The sequence below is a fragment of the Protopterus annectens genome, chromosome 1.part1 (assembly GCF_019279795.1).
Source record: "Protopterus annectens isolate FY-2018-M chromosome 1.part1, PAN1.0, whole genome shotgun sequence".
Taxonomy (NCBI): domain Eukaryota; kingdom Metazoa; phylum Chordata; order Ceratodontiformes; family Protopteridae; genus Protopterus; species Protopterus annectens.
The window spans coordinates 337,804,950-337,825,827 of record NC_056726.1 but is presented as its reverse complement, the minus strand read 5'-3'; the positions used below and the strand labels follow the sequence as shown (position 1 = coordinate 337,825,827).

The window sequence follows — 20,878 nt, the reverse complement described above, 5'->3', positions numbered from 1 at the left end:
AGGGCCGGCAACTCAGCACATAAAAATCAACTGCCAATCATTAGCGGACCGGAGTTCTGCTGTGGTGACCCCTAACCGGGAAAAGCCGAGAGACACAACAACAATCAGTACTAACAGAAATTACTCTGATAAAGATCTCTTTTACAAAATGCAATGAAGACTCTAGTATCTTGCGATAGCCTTCTGTGCAGAAGCAACCACTTATAAAGGAAGCTCATTAAATAACAAAAGATCATGCACAACCATCTATGACAACCAATTAAATGAGAAGGGCAAGAAATCAACAAAACAAGACATAAAATATAGCAGTCTACTAAAAAGTACAGTAAGCATTGCTGCTTGCCCTCTGACTTTAAACTCTTTAGTTTTAAAATATCATCCCTGGAATTCAAAAACATTTTCCATATTACATTATGTGAATTTTTGCAGTAAGTGGTATGTACAAAGTGGGAGGCAATTTAAAGATACACTCAACACAAGTAGGGAAACCTGAGAAAATCTTTGGCATGCACAATATGCACATGGTGGTCTAATGACATGGGTAATAAAAATATTATTACAAGGAATGCACTTGCAAAGCCAAATGAGGGTAAAGAACATGGAAAAGCAATTCAAAGATGTATATATACTTTGGCAATAGGCACTACTGCTGGACTTGAACTGAGTAAAATCCTGGAGTTACAGGAGATAAATCATGAAAGCACGCATGGGGTAGCCGCCACATTACTAAACATGTGTATGGAAAAGGCTGCACTCACTGCCAGCCACACTACTAAACATGTAAATCTAAACAACTGACTGCCAGCCACACTGCTAAACATGGACATGTAAACAGGTTGTACTCACTGTCAGCCACACTACTAAACATATATATATGTAACAGGCTGTACTCACTACTAGCCACACTGCTAAACATGTATATGTAACAGGCTGTACTCACTGCCAGCCACATTACTAAATGTTTACATGTAACAGGCTATACTCACTGCCAGCTGCATAGGTAATAGGATATACTCACTGATAGCCACACCATTAAACATTATTGTGTAACAGGCTACACTCTATGCCAGCCACCTTACTAAACATGTATATGTAACAGGGTGTACTCACTGCCAGCCACATTACTAAATGTACATATGTAACAAGCTATACTCACTGCCAGCAACATTACTAAGCATGTATAGGTAATAGGATATACTCACTGATAGCCACTCTACTAAACATGTATATGTAACAGGCTATACTCAGTGCCAGCCACACTGCTAAACATGTATATGTAACAGCCTACACTCTATGCCAGCCAGCTTACTATACATGTATAGGTAACAGGGTGTACTCACTGCCAGCCACATTACTAAATGTGCATATGTAGCAGGCTATATTCACTGCCAGCAACATTACTAAACATGTATAGGTAATAGGATATACTCACTGATAGCCACACCACTAAACATGTATACATAATAGGCTATACTCACTACCAGTCACTCTACTAAACATGTATATGTAACAGGCTGCATTCACTGCCAGCCACACTGCTAAACATGTATATGTAACAGGCTATAATCACTATCGGCTAAGCAACTAAATATGTATATGTAACAGAATATAGTCAATGCCAGCCACACAACTAAACATGTATATGTAACAGGCTATACTCACTGGCAGCCCCACCACTAAACATGTTTATGCAACAGACTATAGTTACTGCCAGCCACATTACTAAAAATGTATATATAACAGGCTATACTCACTGACAACCCCACCACTTTTAGCAGCTCTAATTATGTTGGTGGCCTGCTATCTCACATGCCTGTGAGTCCTGCCTGGCCACTGACAGAATTAATGTCATTTATCACATCCTGCCAAACAGGTTTGAGAAAGGGCTGGTCTGATTTATCATGGACGATCAGCCACTGACCATGGAGATGGAGGTTCTTCAACAAGATCTCATGCTCTGCATGGGAGAACATATATTTACATTGTATGCCACATTTGGGCATCTTGTTCTAAACTGGAAAAGAAAAAGCATGTGAGAAAAGTCACATCCTTACCTCATATATGCATGCAGTAATGTAAACTGTAGGGTGCCTATGTGGCTTTAGGTATCTGGCCTTGATCCATCACTGTGATGAACAGTACACACATACGGAATAAATATGGATATATCTGTCCTGCCTGTATTCTGAAACAACCCCCATCCCTAAAAAATAAAATAAAATATTAACAAACAAAATATATGGAGCAGTTAAATAAAATGTGGACCCTAAATGATGAGGCCATTTACTGGCCGCTGACAACATAGTGCTCGTCAGTAAGAGCCATGTAACTTCTTCCACTAGGTGTCCACTAGTAGGCCATGTTTATGACTGCATGCACTTTTAGGCATGTGTGTATTAATAATGTATAGCATAATGACATACAATGACTGTACCATGTCAAGAACACAAATAGATCTGGGAGACAGCAGACAATATCCTAAGTAGCAGAAACACATGCATTTCTGATGCACAATGTCTTATGCAACTACAATGATAAAAATGTATACTGACCACACCAGAGCCATAGTTCATCTAGCACCTGGTGTGGTTCCCTCTTGTACCCCTAAACTCTAAGAGAGATGAAAAGCATCAAAAGAAAAATTAAAGGTCTGTTCCTTCCCTGACCTGACTAGTGCTCCTCAGCTCAGGAGTATATGCTAGCAAGACAGGTGCAATATTGTCTCTCTTCAAGTAGCACTGTCATGGGTATGCAGTACATCACCCACAGGGAGCTAGTGGAGGTGATGGGGAACATGATTGACCAGTGGCTTGAAACCCACATCAGCCATCTGAAAAGGTTCATCATGTGGTTTACAGAGTAGCTTTGCTCCTTGTCCCTGCTGTCATCCCCTTTCACAAGACCCAGTGGAGAGGATGGTTTGAATGCTGACTGACCTTTCTGCAGGTCTTGCAGGTAGTGTGATACAGAAAAGCATACTCACTCTAGCCCCCATTCTTGTGTTCCCCTTCCATGTGTGTCACCTCCCTCTCCTGTTTGTTGTCTCAGCCTCCCCATCACCAATGTCCTTCCTCTGTCTTTATGTCTGTAATTGCACTATTCCCCACCCCAAAGTGTGTCAGCACCTCCTCTGTCAGTCTTTGTCTCTGTTTTATGTTTGTTTATTTGCCTATACATGTAGACCGCCCCCCATTTACAATGTTCACAGTTAGCTACCAGTCTACAAATCTCTACCAAATAGTAAATTGTAAACCTGGCATTTGTATGCATATGAGGTGAGGGCAGGATTAGTGGAGATTATTAGTAAAGATGTTAAATAGCAGTGGGCCCAGGATGGAGCCTTTGGGAACACCAGTTTGAACAGAGTGGAAAGGCAAAGTAACAGAGAGGCATTTGATAGACTGAGCTCTGTTTTATATGTATGAAGAGAACCAGCAGAGAGTAGAGGTAGAGAGACTGAAGGAAGAAAGTTTGGAGAGAAAGAGGTTGTGGGACACAGTGTCAAAAGCTTTAGAGAGGTCAAGGAAGAGGCATGACACTAGTTTGTTATTATTGAGAGATGTAAAGATAAGAGTGAGTGAAGGATAGTAATGCTGTAGTTGTGCTAGGATGTGGATGGAAACCGTGTTGTGTTGGGGTGAAGAGGTTTACCTGAATGAGATGTGAAATTAGATGTTTGTGTACACACTTTTCCAACATCTTAGAAAGAGAGGATAGAATAGCAATAGGCCTGAAACTGGAGGGGTCAGTGGAGTTACATCCTTTATGTAAGGGTATAATATAAGACTTTTTCCAGATGTTTGGGACAAAGTTTTCCTGAATTGACCTACTGATAAGTATGGAGACTGGATAGGCAATAGAGGGGGCTGCGAGTTTGAGGTATAGTGGAGGCAGGTTGTCGGCAGAAGGGAAGCAGGGTTTTAATCTATACAGTAGAGATCTGATGATGGATGTGAGGATAGGCTTGATTGAGAAAGGAGTTTTGTGGTGGGGGTTGTCCTTGTTTCGTTTGATTAGTGGCAGTTTTGAGGGGAGAGCTGTTAGGGGATGCGTTAGGAGGAGATGGGTTTCCTGGGTGTAAGAGCTTATTGATGGTACTCCAGAATGTTTAGAGGTTAGAGTGGGGGCTTCTCTGTGGGTCAAGATAAAAGGATTTTTTGTCAAGGGTGACTTGTTTTTTGGGGTATTTCATAGTTCACTATAGTGTTGGAGTCCAGAGGGGGTTTTGAACTTATTCCAGATTTTCCATGTATTGTCTCTCTTCTGCATGAGGGAGAGAGTTTCTTTGCTTATCCAGGGAGCATAGTTGGTTTTAACCTGAATTCTTCTGATAGGGGCCAGGGAGTTGAGGGTGTTAAGAAAGATGCTGTTAAATTGGAGAACAGCTTCTTCGAGGGGGAGGTTAAATAGAAAAGACCAATTTATTGAGGAGAGTGTTTGATTAAATATATTGCATTGAAGCTAGATAGATTTTGACAATCCTTATATTTGTGAGATTTAGGCGTTTGAGACAGGTGACGTTGGATGGAGGTAGAGTGGTGATCACTGAGTGTGTCAGGGGGAGTGGAAGCATTATGATAGTGGCTGGGGTGAGAGGTAAGTATCCAGTCAAGAGTGGTGCTAGTAGTAGATTGTTGATTAGAATGAGTTGGGGATGTGATGAGTTGAGAGAAGCCGTATAGGTTAATGCTAGCATTATGGCAGTTAGAGAACAGACTATTCCAGTCGTTGTTTACATCCCCTAGAATAATGGTTTCGTAGGAGATGGTTTGAGAGATGCAGGCAAGAAAGTGTTTGAGTATAGGGATATTATTGCCAGGAGGTATATATATATATATGTATATGGGTCTACTTTTATTAGTCAAAGTTATGTTTCTTCAAATAAAAGTACAACCTTATTTTTGCGAAAGTGCACTTTTGTGAATTCTGGCTCACCAAAGTGGCAATAAAAATAAAAAAACAACACTTTACAGTCAGTTTTGCAGGGGGGGGGCAAACCCCACAACACCCCCCATGTGGGGGACTGTGCCCCCCACACCCCCACTACATTATATATACTAACTCCGAGATCACACTACAATAAAATAAATATATACAAAAATGAAAAAGCAGAGAAACCAATCCACAGAAACTATTTATTGTAAGCGCTTTCGTACATAAAATCCATGCACTTCCTCAGACAACATAACCCAGTAAATCAAGACTTATATAGTAAACAGAAACCCAATAAACCATGCAATTACATTAAATTAATTAATTAATTACAACTAAAGACCCCTTACATTTAAAGAAACTAGAGGAGTGGGAACGTTTATGGCAGCTACAAACAAATGCACATATTTACCCTGGTTTGAATGATGACTGCTCTATTAAATGCTTGTTGAAATTGAAGGCTTTGGAAAGGTAAAAAAAAGGCTAGCATACCATAAGTACTAATATTAATGTTGATGCGTTCAGGTGTATTTATTTATTTATTTGTATGAAAAATACATATATAATATGAATTTAAATATATAAATTCATTTTTTAATAGGCTATTTATTTTTAAACACCTGTTTATTGTGTAGACTATTTTATTTTATTTTATTTATTTTATTTTACATTTGTTGACCGGGATAGTTGAACTGGATATATGTCCATTTTCAGTGGAGGCCCGGGGAGAAAAGCTCCAATGAGACAAATTAACAGACAAGCAGATAATTCAGGATACTTATTTAAACTAGGCCCATTGGGCACACATAAAGGAATTAAGCATCAGTGAGGTACAGTTGATAACAAGTCTAAATAACAATATACAGTGCAGAATAGCACAGATAAGCCATCTTTCTTCAGTTGTGGTATACAAATTTTATGAGGATAAAACATGTGACTTACAATAGTATAGATGAGGTACAAGTATTAGTCTGGTGAGGAACAGAGACATAGCCATTTTATGCTTAGGTAAGATTTCAGAGTTATTTTAAATTTAGAGAAGGATGCTTCTAGGGTTAAGGATGTAGGCAGAGAATTCCAGAGTTTGGCTATATAAGAAGAATATAGGGAGTCACCAGCATGATTGTGAGATCTGGTAACTGCTAACAGTAATTTATTAGTGTAGCGGAGTTGCCTAGGACAGGAGTACTGTTGGATTATGTTTCTTAATGAAGGTGTTGTGTTTGGATGATAGAGTAGCTTGTGTGTGATAATCAGCTGGTTATAGGTTAGTAGGTTTGGTAGTTCATGCCAACCCAATTGTTTTAGATTTTGGCAGTGATGAGTTCTAAAGGAGCTGTTGTTGGCAAATGTGGCTATCTGATTATAGCAGGAGGTCAATTTATTGGTTTCTGTTTTGGATAGGTTGGTCAAGATTGGTGATGCATATAGTAGAGCTGAGAGAAGGTGTGTTTGTGCTGTTGTAGTTCTAGCATTGTGAGTCAGGAATGATTTGTGTTTGTAGAGACTACCCAGCTTTTTGTTAGTATTTTTTATGGCCAGATTAATATGTACATCAAATTTGAGTTTGTTATCAATAGTGATACCTATAAGTTTTGTCTGGTAGTCAGGTGAGATAGTGGTACCGTTTATTGAGTGGATAGTAAAGGAGGAGGTGGGGGCAGTAGTGATTGAAGGATGAAATATGAGGAGTTGAGTTTTTTGGGGGTTGAGTATTAAGGCATTCTCAGTAAGCCAGGTTTCGACTGATTGAAAATTTTCCTGTTTTTTTTTTTGTGTAGGTCTGCTAGGGTAGGGGCACTGCATATTATAGTAGAGTAGTCAGCGTATTGGATGAGGTTTAAACTATTTACAGCCGAGTGGAGATTATTAGTAAAAATTAAGAATAGTAGGGGGCCCAGTTTGGATCCCTGAGGTACACCAAGTGTCACAGGTAAGAGTGGAGACAAGTTATTGCTCCATAGTACTGCCTGTTGTCTATTGCTGAGCAAGTTCTTAAACCAGGAGATTGCCAATGTATCTAGGCCTAAGATAGAAAGTTGGGAGAATAATTTTTCATGATTAACCATGTCAAATGCCTTTGATAGGTCTAGGAAAAGGGCTGCAAAAAATTTGCCATTATTTCTGTTGTGGTTAATGGTATCAGTGAATGCTAGCAGGGCAGTGGTTGTGCTATGACCTGGGCGGAACCCGTGTTGGGTTTGGGATATAATATCTTGCTTAATAAGATTAATTCTTGTACTTAAGTATGAAGTTTTTAGGTAATGTTTCTTTAAATGTAAGGGTGTCTTTAGCTGTAATTAATTAATTAATTTAATGTAATTGCATGGTTTATTGGGTTTCTGTTTACTATATAAGTCTTGATTTACTGGGTTATGTTGTCTGAGGAAGTGCATGGATTTTATTTACGAAAGCGCTTACAATAAATAGTTTCTGTGGATTGGTTTCTCTGCTTTTTCGTTTTTGTATACAGTTTTGTGTTTCTTTTGGAATTTACAATAAAATAAACTGACACACTGCAGCACTAAAGCATGCTACAGTGGGGATAAGGGAATATATCTGTTTCCCCACTGTAGTGCCATCTCGGAGTTAGTATATATAATGACTTTAAAGTGTTTTTTTTTATTTTTATTGTCGATTCAGTGAACGGAATTCCTGAAAGTGTACTTTCATTGAAGTGTACTTTCGCAAAAGTAAGGTCGTACTTTTGTTAGTCGAAGAAACCTAACTTTGACTAATAAAAGTAGGCCTATACATATATATATATATATATATATATATATATATATATATATATATATATATATCAGCAATGGCTATCTTTTTTATGATTGTTTAAGTTACAGTTGACTATGAGAATTTTGGCAGGGTGAAAGCTGGGAGGTAGTGTGGTATGGGGATGGACTGAGAGGTAAAGTATAGCTACCCCTCCACCTTTTTTATTGGTCTGTCTTGGCAGAAGATATTGTAGCCTGGGGGGTAGGATTTCTTTATTTGATATGTGGGGTTTTAGCCATGTTTCAGAGATGGAGAGGATATCTGGAGTGTGTAGGGTAGCTATCCATGAGTGTAATTCAGGGACTTTGTTTAGGATGCTACGAATATTGACTGCTAAGATTTTGAGGTGACTGGTAGATGAGGTGGTATGAGGTAGGGAGGAGATTTGGGTAGAAGAAGAAGTTGGAGTAACAGGAGGAGAAGAGTTAGTGAAAGGACCAGGGTTACGATGTATGTCACCTGCAAGAAGAAGGGTAAGTATAGAGGTAAAGACATTAAACCTAAGAGGGTTTGGTGAAAGGATTTTGTTTTGAGTTTTGGAATGCTGGTGTGATGAGGAGGGAGTTTATGTTTGAAGAGATGTGTAAAGTGATGTAAGAAAAGGGAGGCTGCTATAAGGAAAAATAAAGGTTTAAGGTGTTAGGATAGTGGGAGTGGAAGGGTGGGACTGGGGTATAAGTAGGGTGGGGGACTATGGTAGGATGTGGATAAAGTGAGATATAAAATCAAATCAAAGGCTTAAACCATTTACAGCAAAATAAAAAAATCATTTAATGACAACAAAGAACTGCACACCTAAATATATAACTTTATGTTTTTCTCCATACTTACTATAATCATGAGAATCCCTATACTTGAACTTCTATAAACTTTGTTATTACTTTACTTTGATTTTATACTTAGCATAATTTTCATTATAACTAACCGAACAAAATACATTACTGCATTGCTCCTTCCTGAGTTCTCCACAACCCAATTCTCATCTCAGTTAGCTTAATATCTACAAAATGGGTAACCATTTGAAGTGCTGAGACCCACTAGAGTGAGACCTGAAACTTGGAGATTGAATGGCTGAAAAAATGGACATACATATGCAAAGTCCGTGATGGTCATTTCCCAGAATATTTCCTTTTTTCCCAGATGGATGGCAATCTCAGAATTGGTATATATAAGTTCGGGGGGGGGGGTGCTTGGCCTGCTGAACAAAAGAAGTTTAAAGGATCCAAGTGATATTCAAGATTCACTGTTCTCCTGGATTTTTGGTCTTTTTTTTCAGATTGTTAGCACTTTATAAGTACCTACATTTCAATAGGGACCCAGAAAAAAGTTTTTAAGGTACTACCAATGGAAAAAAAATAACACTGCCTGCAACCAGAGATATATACAGTCTGAATGCAAACATTTTATTTAATGTTTTGTTTATGTAAAGAATGTGCATTTTGTAATGTGTGCTTATATATTAGATTTCGCTTAAAATCATCATTATGTAAAAACTGCACATTTGAAATAAATGCATATTTATTTATTTATTTATTTACTTATTAATTTATTTGTGTTTGCAAGCAACTTCATACAAACTGTCCATGGAACTTTCCATCCTGGACCACTACTGGAAAAGGGCATTCAGCTCAACTTGACTATCCCAGTTAACAAATGACAATAATAAATAAGCAGATAAATACATAGTAGATAAATAAATTAATAAATACATTTGCTACTGGGCACAACAGAAGTGACCATTGTGTTTCACATTAAAATAAATACATTACTCCTCCGACTCTCCATCTCAGCCCAGCTGTCATACTTAGTGTACCACTCCCAACTTAAAGCTTCAGCAGGCATCTTATTCCTGCCAACACTGAAATACAAGAAATTGGGTGATGCATGAAATATGTTTATATAGGAAACCTCTATAATTAGCTCTATTTTAACCTGAAGTATAGATCTGATTGTAAAACATTCAGTAGTGAGGAAAGAAAATACCTGCAGTTGAAATGGAAATACATTTGTGATATTACTTAATCACCTTAATATCTTTCCCATCTGCTGTCTTGATCTGACTCATAGCTTCTGTTGCTCCATGAACCTCTTCTGCAATATCCTCAGGTCATATGCATTCTCTACATTTGATCATAATTTCACACCTATTACATTTCTGCCATTCCACTAATTTGTTTGCTTACTTTTCAAAAAATGTTGCTTATTTTACTTAAGTCTTATCATTGGAAAACAATGCCTGTATTTAATAAATGCCTTGAAATAGCTGTCCTCCAACTTAGGTTTTTTGTTATATTTTTTGGTATATCTTAGTTTTCTAGTTATTCTATACATTTTGTATAAATTTCTGTTTTTATTTTGTATATGTGTCATATATTTTATTGATTTATTACTTCTAAGTATAGACATCTTTTTTCTTCCTAAGACTCCAGAGAAAATGGTTTTCCCTCTTGATCATTAATTCCAAGTTAACAAAAATAAACAATTAACCCAAGAGCAGTCATCGTTTGCTTACTTTACTGCTGATATTTCTTCCCATTGTACATTAATACCCACAAGGCCTTCACTGAGGTCACCACATTGGATTAAGGGGCTAACCTGGTAAAGAAAAAAGCAAGTAAACAAAATTTAATGATTATACAATCACAAGTCCTTGTTTTGTATGGAAGGATGAACTGACTGATTGTTAATGCATCAGTCTGCTAAAATGATGTTTCTGCTTGGAAAGCAGATGGGGACAGAGTCTTTTACTATATACCTATATATATTTATGTAACTATTTAGGTAGAGGTTCTAATCTCACTGCAGTCAACTGGTGTATGTGTGTTTAGCCAGAAGAGCATACATCTATAGCCTACTATCAACAATCCAGTCCCATGGATAACAAATATTTAAAAGGATATTTCTGCAGTGTAGTAGTTATCATGTCTTCTTCACATGTAAAAGGTCCTGGATTTGATCACCAGTGGAACCATTATGTGTGTGTGTGTGTGTGTGGGGGGGGGGGGGGTTGGCATAATGGTTAAAGTGTTTCCCAGACAAACACAAGGTACAGGCTTTAGTTCTCACCTTGGTGGAATCGGCTAGAATTAAAATGGGCCACATGAACCTATGAACCTATTATATATAAATATATTTATATATATATATATATATATATATATATATATATATATATATATATATATATATATATATATATATATATATATATATATATATATATATGTATGTATAGCTACATACACACACACACACACACACACACACACACACACACACACACATACGTTTGGGCAGGAGAATCTGACAAATCAGATTGTTAGCTGTCTATACATCAAATCTGTTCTATGCATGGGAGAAAGCTAGTGTAGGTCAACTTTTCAAAGTCTTCAGAATTCAACAAATTGCTATCATCTTGAATACTCATAAAGCAGAAAAAAACTAAAAAAACATAGAAATGCTACAAAAACATAATAAAAAAATCAGTAAATTGATAAAAAGAAGCGCCAAACTTTAGAAAGACTCCCGAACTCAAATACGTTGTCTGCATAATAATAATAATAATAATAATAATAATAATAATAATAATAATAATAATAATAATAATAATAATAATAATAATAATAATAACAAAAAACAGCAATGCTAATAACAATACAAAATAAGAATCAGGATTGTGACACAACCACACTTCACAGTAAAAAAAATCACTCAGATGTAACTATATTGCCTGATCAAAAAGAATAAAGGCACATCCAAAAAGATCCAAAATAGCCTCCAGATAACAGTAAAAGCATAAACCCCCAATCAGGAATAAGGCAGGGTAGGAAGAGACAGGAAATTAACAGGAAGGAAAAGAAAAAGGAAACTCTTAACTGGGAAGTCAAATTATGCACTCACCTACATATGCACAGAGGAATAGTTACTGCTTACATCTATGTGTTTCTTGGTTCCTTGGAGCTGTTACCAAAATAACAACCCTTGTGAATATTTTTATAATACAACAATCTCTCTTCCTCAATAATTGCAGTGCAAAAAATAACTTCAATGAAGCAGCAAGGGAGGCATCTTTTAAATGCAGGCCAGGAGTCCCCTAAAAAAACACTAAACTGGTGCTTCATCATACACCATTTTAATGCAGTGGACTTCCTCCCAGTTTGTCCTCCGTGGTTTATGTGTGGCAAGATAGGTAGCTCTTAAACACTGTTCAAGTTGAACTCCCTGCAACTACCACTAAATCTGCCCTTCAACAAACACCATTTTAAAGACAGTGGACTCCCTCCCAGTTTGACAGCAAAGGAGGCATCTCTTAAATCTAGCCAGGGTGAACTCCCTACAAAAACACTAAATCCACACTTACTGGACACCATTTTAAAGAAAGCAGACTCCCTCCCAGTTTGCTCTCCATGGTTTAAGACTAGAAAGGGAGATATCTCTTAAACAGGAATGACCTTAGCAACTATGGTGGCCAATCTTAACCATTTTGGTGGGGGCTCGTCAGCTGACCTCCCCCATTCTCCACCACAACTTTCCCCTCCATGCTGGTTTCCTGGTTTTAAAACTATTTTTATTTATTTATTTAACATTTGTATACCAGGAAAGTCCAACTTGGAACAACGCCAATTTTCAACGGAGCCCTGGGGAGAAACGCTCCAGATTTTAGATTAAGAATTAAGAATGTATGTTAGTACTGCATATTAAAAATAAAACAAAATGTTTCTTTATTATAGTCTATTTTGTTATAACACATGTTGAAACAGAAGTAAATTATTGGAGTCCTGCATTCCCCATATTCAGCATCTATTGTAGATTCCTCTCTCAGGGTCTGCTAACTCACTTAGGCACACAATAAAGGGTTTGTTTAATGGGCCACTGAGACCCTGTGTCTATATTGTGCTTCATCAATTTGTTACTCCCTGGATTATCAGTAAACTTATTTCCAAACTCCTGTAGTACTACCTGGATCACCTGAACCTGGTTAGGAGATAGCTACACCCCCCCTTGTTGTTTCCCCACTTTTCTCTCTCTCTCTCTTTTCTCTCTCCCTCCTTTCTCTTCCTATTCCATGCTCAACAATAGTACATACTGTAAGTATATTGTTCTTTGTATCATATTTTCCCCACAGAAACGTTATACTAATTGGTGATATGACAGTGCACAGTACTTTTTTACTGATTTTACCGATTAAAATACTAATATCTGTTTACTTAATGACTGTATGCATTTACACTGCATATTATCCTACCTTATGTGTCTCTGCATGCATGTTCTTACATTAGCAGTGTTAAATTCATCTTGATTAAAGTTTGTTTCTTTGGATGTGTTTCAACCATGCTGTGGCTGAAAATACTCAAGGCAGATCAGTGCTCTTTACTGGTTAACATTCTTTAAAAATAAAGAACCTACCTCTGTAAGTTAAGTACTCTGCATACAATGGTGGATTGGGGAGGTTCTGCAGAAACAACAGGCAGACCTTGCTACCAAAAAGCAGGCTCATGAGAATCATGAAACCTGGTAAAGTCTTATGACTCATCACAAACCCCCCAGCTCTTGCCTCCCATGCTCAAGTGTCCTCAGATACCAGAAAGTACTAGACAAAGGAGTTGGTGGAGCAGCACTTAATGATTGTTGGAAGACTGGGTGACCAAAAAGAGTATAAACGTTTTCTAACTTCAGTTACACATTTGCAGAGGACTCCTTTCTTCCTTCCTTTATGAGTTTCCAGTCATCTCCTGCAGCTGCTCTAAGTGGTTGAAATTTCCTATCCAAATCATTTTCATACCTTGTTCACAGGTAGGTACTAGGCTATTGGCCCTAGGGCCTGTATAAGCCTAACCAAAATGGTACCCTGGCTTTCACCACCCAAGAAAATTATTTACCTGTGTCTCTGTCAAGCAGAGCTGCAGAAGTGATCTCCTGGGTGAATTTCCTATTTCCCATCCAATAATCAAGATTTTTCTTGAAGAGTGCTAATGAGGAGCTTTGTTTGATACAGATAGATAGTTTGTTCCAGAGTATGGGAAGTCTCTGGGACAGAAATCTATCCCTCCATCATGTTCTGTTTATTGTGGTGACAAGGTTTAGGTCCTTAGAGTGTGTAGGTCAGAGGGATTGGGATTAAGTGGACCATGTCCAACAGCTCTGGGTTTGACATAGCTTTGTATGTTAGGCAGGGATCGGCTCTGAGTAGGCAATATGCGATGGAGTACAGCTGGAGTTTTTTGAGATGGTCTGAATAGGGCATCTGTTTGAGGTTGATAATCATCTTTGTGAGGTATTTCTGCGGCCTTTCCAGTTGTTGTAGATGTCTTGTAAGGTACATACCAAAAGGGGCGTTGTACTCTATAATGCATCTAATGAGTGACGAGAAGAGGGGAACAATTACCTCTTTTTTCCCGGATGAGAAGCCTTTTTTGATGAGGTGTGCCACATAGAACGATTTCCTGACTACTGTGGCAATGTGATTATCAAAGTAGAGACTACCGTCCACCTGTGTCCCAAGGTCTATTATCACATTTTCAGTGTTAAGTAGACTACCTCCTATGTGGTAGTTCATGGGTAGAGAGTTTTTATCAAAAGGGATGACAATGCACTTTTTGACATTGAGCTTGAGGCCATGGCTTTGACACCAGGCATCTGTCTCAGTGAGGCCCTTTTGTAGGATGTCCACATTGTTAGGAGTTTTGATTATGGTTCCTAGTTTGCAGTCATCTGTGAACTTCATTAGCCAAAGACCTTCTGTGTTAGCCTGTACTTCAGTGAAGTAGATACCAAATGGGAGAGGACCCAGGACTGAACCCTGTGGTACTCCACTTGTCACTGGTCTGAAGTCAAATTTGGAGTCTGCTACTTTCACAGTGTGGGTTTTGTCAGTGAGTCAGCTGGCAACCCATCTTGTGAAATAGGGATTTTATATCTAGTTTAGTGAGTTTATCTATAATTCCAGAGTGGGGGATGGTGTCGAAATCCTTGGCGAGATCTAGATAGGATGTGCGAACCCCCTTATCCTCATCTACAGCTTTGGTGACTGCTTCAAAGACGTCTATCAGGTTTAGGAGACATGATCTACCTTTTATAATCCCAAACTAGGTGGGGTCCAGAGTTTAGAGATTACCAATGTCTTTGTTTACAAGTTCCATGATGATATGTTCCATGGCCTTGCAGACCAGGCTCGTCAGGCTAATGGGGTGGTAGTTCCTGGGTTCTGTGGTGCATCCCCCTTTGTGGAGTGGAATAACCATTGCTGTGTGCCATTTAGTGGGCACAAAGCCTGAGGTGAGGCTATGATTGAAGATGGTACTTAGGTGGGGTGCCAGTTTGTTCTGCAGTTTGCGTAGAACGCAGCTGGGGATGTTGTCAGGTCCCATGGATGCTGTGTTCTTGGCTTTGATTAGTGTGGTTTTTACCTGTGCAGCCATGATTACAGGAAATTTGCATTTTTCCAGTACAGAGATGGGCCCTTTATGGGGTGAGAGGGGGGTAAAGTTAGCACTGAATCTATCTGCCAGGATGTTGGCAATATCAGTTGGTTCTGTATATTTAGTGCCATTGTGTTGTACCTTAGAGCAGATCTGAGTGTTGCCATTGAAATTCTTGACATAGCAATAGAATGCTTTGTGATTGTCGTTAGAAACAGTGGTGATTTTGTTTTTGCAACTAGCTTTGGAGGATTTTATGAGGGATCTCAGCTTCTTACCCAGGCTGACCAGTGAGTTCCTCCAATCATGGGATTTTACTCTTTTTTGCTGCAGTTTCTTTCTTCTGTTGTAGAGTTTGTTTATGGCAGGGGACCACCATATTGGATTTCTTTTTTTTGAGGATAGCATCTTGGTTCTGTTAGGGAGAGCACGATCCATGCACTTGTGTAAGTGCCTATAAAGTGCATTTGTGTAGGATTCAGCAGTCATGCCTCTATTGTCCATCTGCATGGGTATGTTGAAGTTTCCACTTCTGTCTTAAGAAGTGTGAAGTTGGCTTTGGAGAAAATTTTTATGGTGGTTTACCTAATGGCGGGTGGGGGTGGGATGTGGATGTCTAGGGTGATTAGCTTGTGGTCGGATCTGACCAATGAGAAATTGACCTCTGGTGTGGAACACCAGTCGCTCATGTTGGTAATGACCAGGTCTAGGATATTGCTGCCCCTGGTGGGGGTGTGGATAAGTTGATCCAAGCCATTGTAATTTATGAATTCCAGAAAACTTTGAGCAAAAGAGTTGGTACATGAGTAGTTTTTCCAGTTAATGGTGGGGTAGTTGAAATCACTCATTATTAGGGTGTTATGTTGTACCCTAATATTTTCTGGTGTATCAAGAAATGAAGAATGGGAAACCTGGGGCATGGTGGGGGATCTGTAGCAAGCTACAGTTTGGATTGTGGTCTTGCCCAGAGTTAGTTGCACTTGGATAATCTCGGATGCATTATGCTGAGCAACTAGCTTGGAGGTGTGGATATCCTTAATAAATATGGACGCACCTCTGTCTTTAGTGTTTCGGTTCAGGTTAGGTGGCCGAAATGTGTGGTATGAATTATAGCCTGGAAATGCAGGGGTGCTTTCTGGAGCCTTGAACCGGTTCTCTGTCATTGCACAGATGATGTTCTCCAGTTTAAGGAGTGCCTCGAGTGAGTGCATTTTGAGGTTTAGACTTCTAGCATTGAGTAGCATTACACTCAGATTTTGCTTGCTTGTACCTGTTACGGTGGAGAATTTGTCATTTGACCCTTGCCTAAAAAAGGCACTAAAGGGGTGGCAAGAGCCTTAGCCAATATCCAAAATCCCAAGGGCGACAGGTGCAAGCCATCTCTGGCAAAGCATCGTGGTCTGTCGATCATGTCATCTCAGGCAGACAGATACTGGATCCCTTTAGAATGACACCAGAAGCTTAGCCAATTGTTGAAGTCAATCATTTTGTCCTTGTACTGGGGTATCATTCTGGGTGATGGCAGGATGCTATTCAAGGCTAGGGTCATACCTGCCTGGGCTACAAGATCAGAGAGCTCCTCCATGTCTCTTTTCATGTAGTCCAGGGAGGTACATCTCAGGTCATTCATACCAACATGGACAATGACAGATTCATATTTGTACTTGTTGTGGAGTGACGTGAGTGTGTGCATTATGTGGTGGATCCTGGCACCTGACAGGCAGCTGACAGTAATTTTCTCTTTGTTTAGCCTGGTGAGTGGAAGATCAGTGTGCCTGACTATAGAGTCACCTATGACTACAGAGTTGGGTATGTTGTTATGCTTTATGGGCTGCTGTCGAATGGCACACTGAGTTTGTGGGCTATGTGTCATTTGGGTTGTGTTGCGGGTGGAGGTTGATTGCGTTTCTGCTTTGGAGGTCTCTTTTGCTTGGGCAGATTTTTATTGAGAGCCTCTATGAATGTAGGTGTGTGTTTTGTGTTTCTATGTGTATGTTTTGGTGATGTAGGTTTTTGAGGGACTATGTGATGAGTGTGGTCTGGTGCAAGTGTTTACCCTCTCCTCTTGACTGTCTAGTCCAGTCTTGGGTGAAGAGAGCTTTGCTTCCAGTTTGGCTATATAAGTGCATCTCTTACAGGTTGTAGTGTTGGGTGGTAGTAGGAGAGGGTTGTCTGTGTACCTGAGGCAATTTCTGCATTGCCCCAAGATGCCCAGATTCATCCGGTAGACAGGAGAAAACACCGGGAGCTGACCCATAGACATGCCTGAATAGGTGCTTATTTATTAAGTACTAAAATCTGTTTTCCTCTAGACAAGTGAGGAAAGTTGAGTGTTGTAGTAATTTGTAGCTTATTTAGTGCTTACAATTTGTTCTGAACAAATGCTGAGCTCAAAAAAACAGATTTGAGTGCTAAAACTAAAAAACTGGCTAGTTCTAAGGGAAAATTTGAAGAGCAGACTTTATGGCGCCGGGAATAGTTTAACCCTAGATAAGCGGGGATGCATAAAGTGTATTTTTTTAATATAGCAGTAGCAAATGAGCAAACCGATTTAACCAAATTAACCAATTAACCAATAAAAAGCTAAAAACAGAGCCCCGATCCAGCAGTCTTTGATCAGACAAGTTCTAACTGCACACTCCTTCTACTAAGGTGCAGGGGAAAAAAGATGGCCTGGATTAGTGCTCAAGTTGTACAAACAAAGCTAGATTCAGCAGGTCTGAATCTAGTTTATGCTACAGCAAACAAGGCATACCCATTTCAGAAAGAAACAAACAGTTAAAATAAGCAGGCACAATAATCGTTTAACCAGAAACTCCCAGCTCAAAATGGCAGAATCTACCCTCTCCTCTCACAAGAGTGCAGACCACACCTTCTTAATGTAAAATAACTGGCCCTAAGCCCAAGTGCTTAAACCAGAACTAATGCACTTTTAGTATAACAGACACTAAGCTTTCAGTCGGCAACTCCCAACTTAGACGGATGTAAGCTACCTGTTCTGCCACAACAGTGCAGACCACAAACCTTCTTAATGTAAAACAACTGGTCTGAAGCCCAAGTGTGTAAACCAAAGGCTTAGAATAACAGTTACAATTTAATCAGGCTACTAACAAGCAGTAATAAATGCAGTAGAATACATGCAATTAAGTACTTTTAAGAACAAGCAGAAAAAGTAAAATAAAGTAATAAAGTAGGAAGAAACACAAATACAGTAAAAGCAGATGAATAAAGTGCAATTTTTTATATAACAATAGAAAATGAGCAAACTGATTTAAACAAATTACCCAATTAACCAGTAAAAAAGCTCAAAACTGAGCCTTGTTCCAGCAGTCTTCAATCAGACAAGTTCTAACTGCACACTCCTGCCACTAGGGTGCAGGGGAACCTTCTCCAAAAAAGATGGCCTGGATTAGTGCTCAATAAATTCAGCAAGCCTGAATCTAGTCTATGCTACAGCAAACATGGCACACCAATTTCAAAAAGAAACCATTCAAATGAGCAGGCACAATAAGCCTTTAACCATAAATTCCCAGCTCAGAAGGACAGAATCTAGCCTCTCCTCTCACAAGAGTGCAGACCACAAACCTTCTTAACGTAAAATAACTGGCCTGAAGCCCAAGTGCTTAAACCAGAACTAATACACTTTTAGAATAATAGACACTGAGCCTTCGATCAGCAATTCCCAACTTAGAAGGATGTAAGCTGCCTGTCCTGCCAACAGGCTTAGAATAATAGTTACAATTTAATCAGGCTACGCATAAGCAGTAATAAATGCAGCAGTATAAATACAATTGAGTACTTTTAAGAAGAGGCAAAAGCAAGATAATATAATAAAGTAGGAAGAAAGAGAAATACAGTAAAAGCAGATGAATAAAGTGATTTTTTTGTTAGTAAAGTGCAAGGAGAGAGGAAGTGGGTTGGCCTTCTAAAATGTTCTCTCTGTATTGAGTAGAGTGAACACTAGATTGGGAGGGGTGTCCCAGATCAAATTTAGAGTAGGGGCGGGCAACTGCAAAGTCACCAACTATAACAAAAGAATAGGGTGGGAGGGAGGGGAAAACTAGTTTCAGGACAGATGAGAACAGAAAACAATGCCAGAAAATATATAAAATAATTCCGTCAGGTAACAAAAATATTTCAGTCAGGCAAAATTAAGACAATGCAGAACTCTGAAAGGTTAAAATGGCAAGAAATATACTTATCAATCAGTGATATATTAGTGATAAATAAGATCCTATAAAACCACTTAAAACTGTTGAGCTTCCTCTGAGTGCTCAGCAATTCTCAGAATAATTATGGCAATAATCTCAGGACTCTCTTTAAAAACAGCATTGTTCACATACCACCCCACTTGAAACTATTTATTAAAGTTTATTTTTATTTATTTAATTATTAAACTGGGTAAATCAACTAATTCTTGCATATCTTTTTGAGCTATATTCTGATTTTCACAATGGCAACAGTAAGGATAACACACAGTGATAATGTAGAGTAATCACAAACCATCGTCTTTTGGCAGGTGAGAAGAAATAATAATAATTTAAGGAACCCCACAGGGATGTTGGCAAACCACACAAAATCTACACAATTTGTTCAGCTTTTTATGATATACTTTCCACAAAACCCCTCTTCAGTCCAATTTACTGAATGTTTATGTATCACATTATTCAATAAAAAAAAAAAAATATTTTGAGCTCAATCTAAACAAAAGTCATGCACCCTGAATATACTGGAAGATCTCTTTCCTCAGCACTGTGGAGTAACAATATCTCAACTGAAACTGCTACCTTCTTTAAATATTCAGGCATCTTGCGTAACTAAACCCTAAATGTTTACCTCCACTTAGGGAACGGTAGATGCAAAGTGAGCTAACCCTTGTTCTAGGCACATAATTCTCACAATTTCTTTCATTTGCTGCTAGATATATGATAGGGAAAGGAATCACAACTGCTCAGCTTGAATATCAACTCTGATTAATAGTGGATGGCCTATATCAGATACAAAACTGAAATGATTGACACCCTGCAAAACCTTTCTAACAAAAAATGCAGACTTATCATCCTGTCTTAAAACAAGAATGACACTGCCAAACTATTAGCAAAGCCAAATGGTTACCCATCAAACAACTGGCCACTTGTTATTCTTTCACTTTTTTAAACTTCTATATTATTATACTGTATCACAACTGGCTACCAAACTCATTACTAAAGACTCATTTTGTGTCATTTAGGACCAGGAGCAGTTCTACAAAACACAGAAACTAAACTGAAGTGCACATACACCTTTTTTAATTCTTTGACTCAAGCTCTGAGAATCACTAGCCCCACTTCTAAAGGAAATAACATTTCACATCAAATTCTCATCACATCCCAGAACAGTGTAAGATGCTACACTCATGCTACATCACCTAATCTCAGGTCACCCCCTTGAAAAGAGGTGACTAGCCTAGTGAGACTAACACATTCAGCAATAAACAAATATGCCCATCTGTCTCATGTGCACAAGTCTGTATCTTAGTCTATTTACTGCTATTTTTAAAAGCACAGCTTATACAGAATATTGACTTGCAGTTTACGGCTAGTTGAGCATATTTCACTGCTTGGTTGTTAAATCATTTACTTTTGAATTATCATCACTTCTTGTTACTCATTGAATTACCCACCTACATTTTTTTTCACTGCTTCTAGTTTTTACCTCTGTGCTTAAAAAAAACGCAGCCTCCCTCCAACTCTTGGGTCCTGTGACTTCCC

The 20,878-nt window shown here is 38.6% G+C and overlaps 1 protein-coding gene across 2 annotated transcripts in view; it reads right to left on the bottom strand.

Annotated features, from left to right (window-relative positions):
- Positions 1–20,878, bottom strand: part of CCDC68 (coiled-coil domain containing 68) — a 1,130,692-nt gene that overhangs the window by 368,304 nt on the left and 741,510 nt on the right. The gene's annotated exons all lie outside the window — the stretch shown is intronic.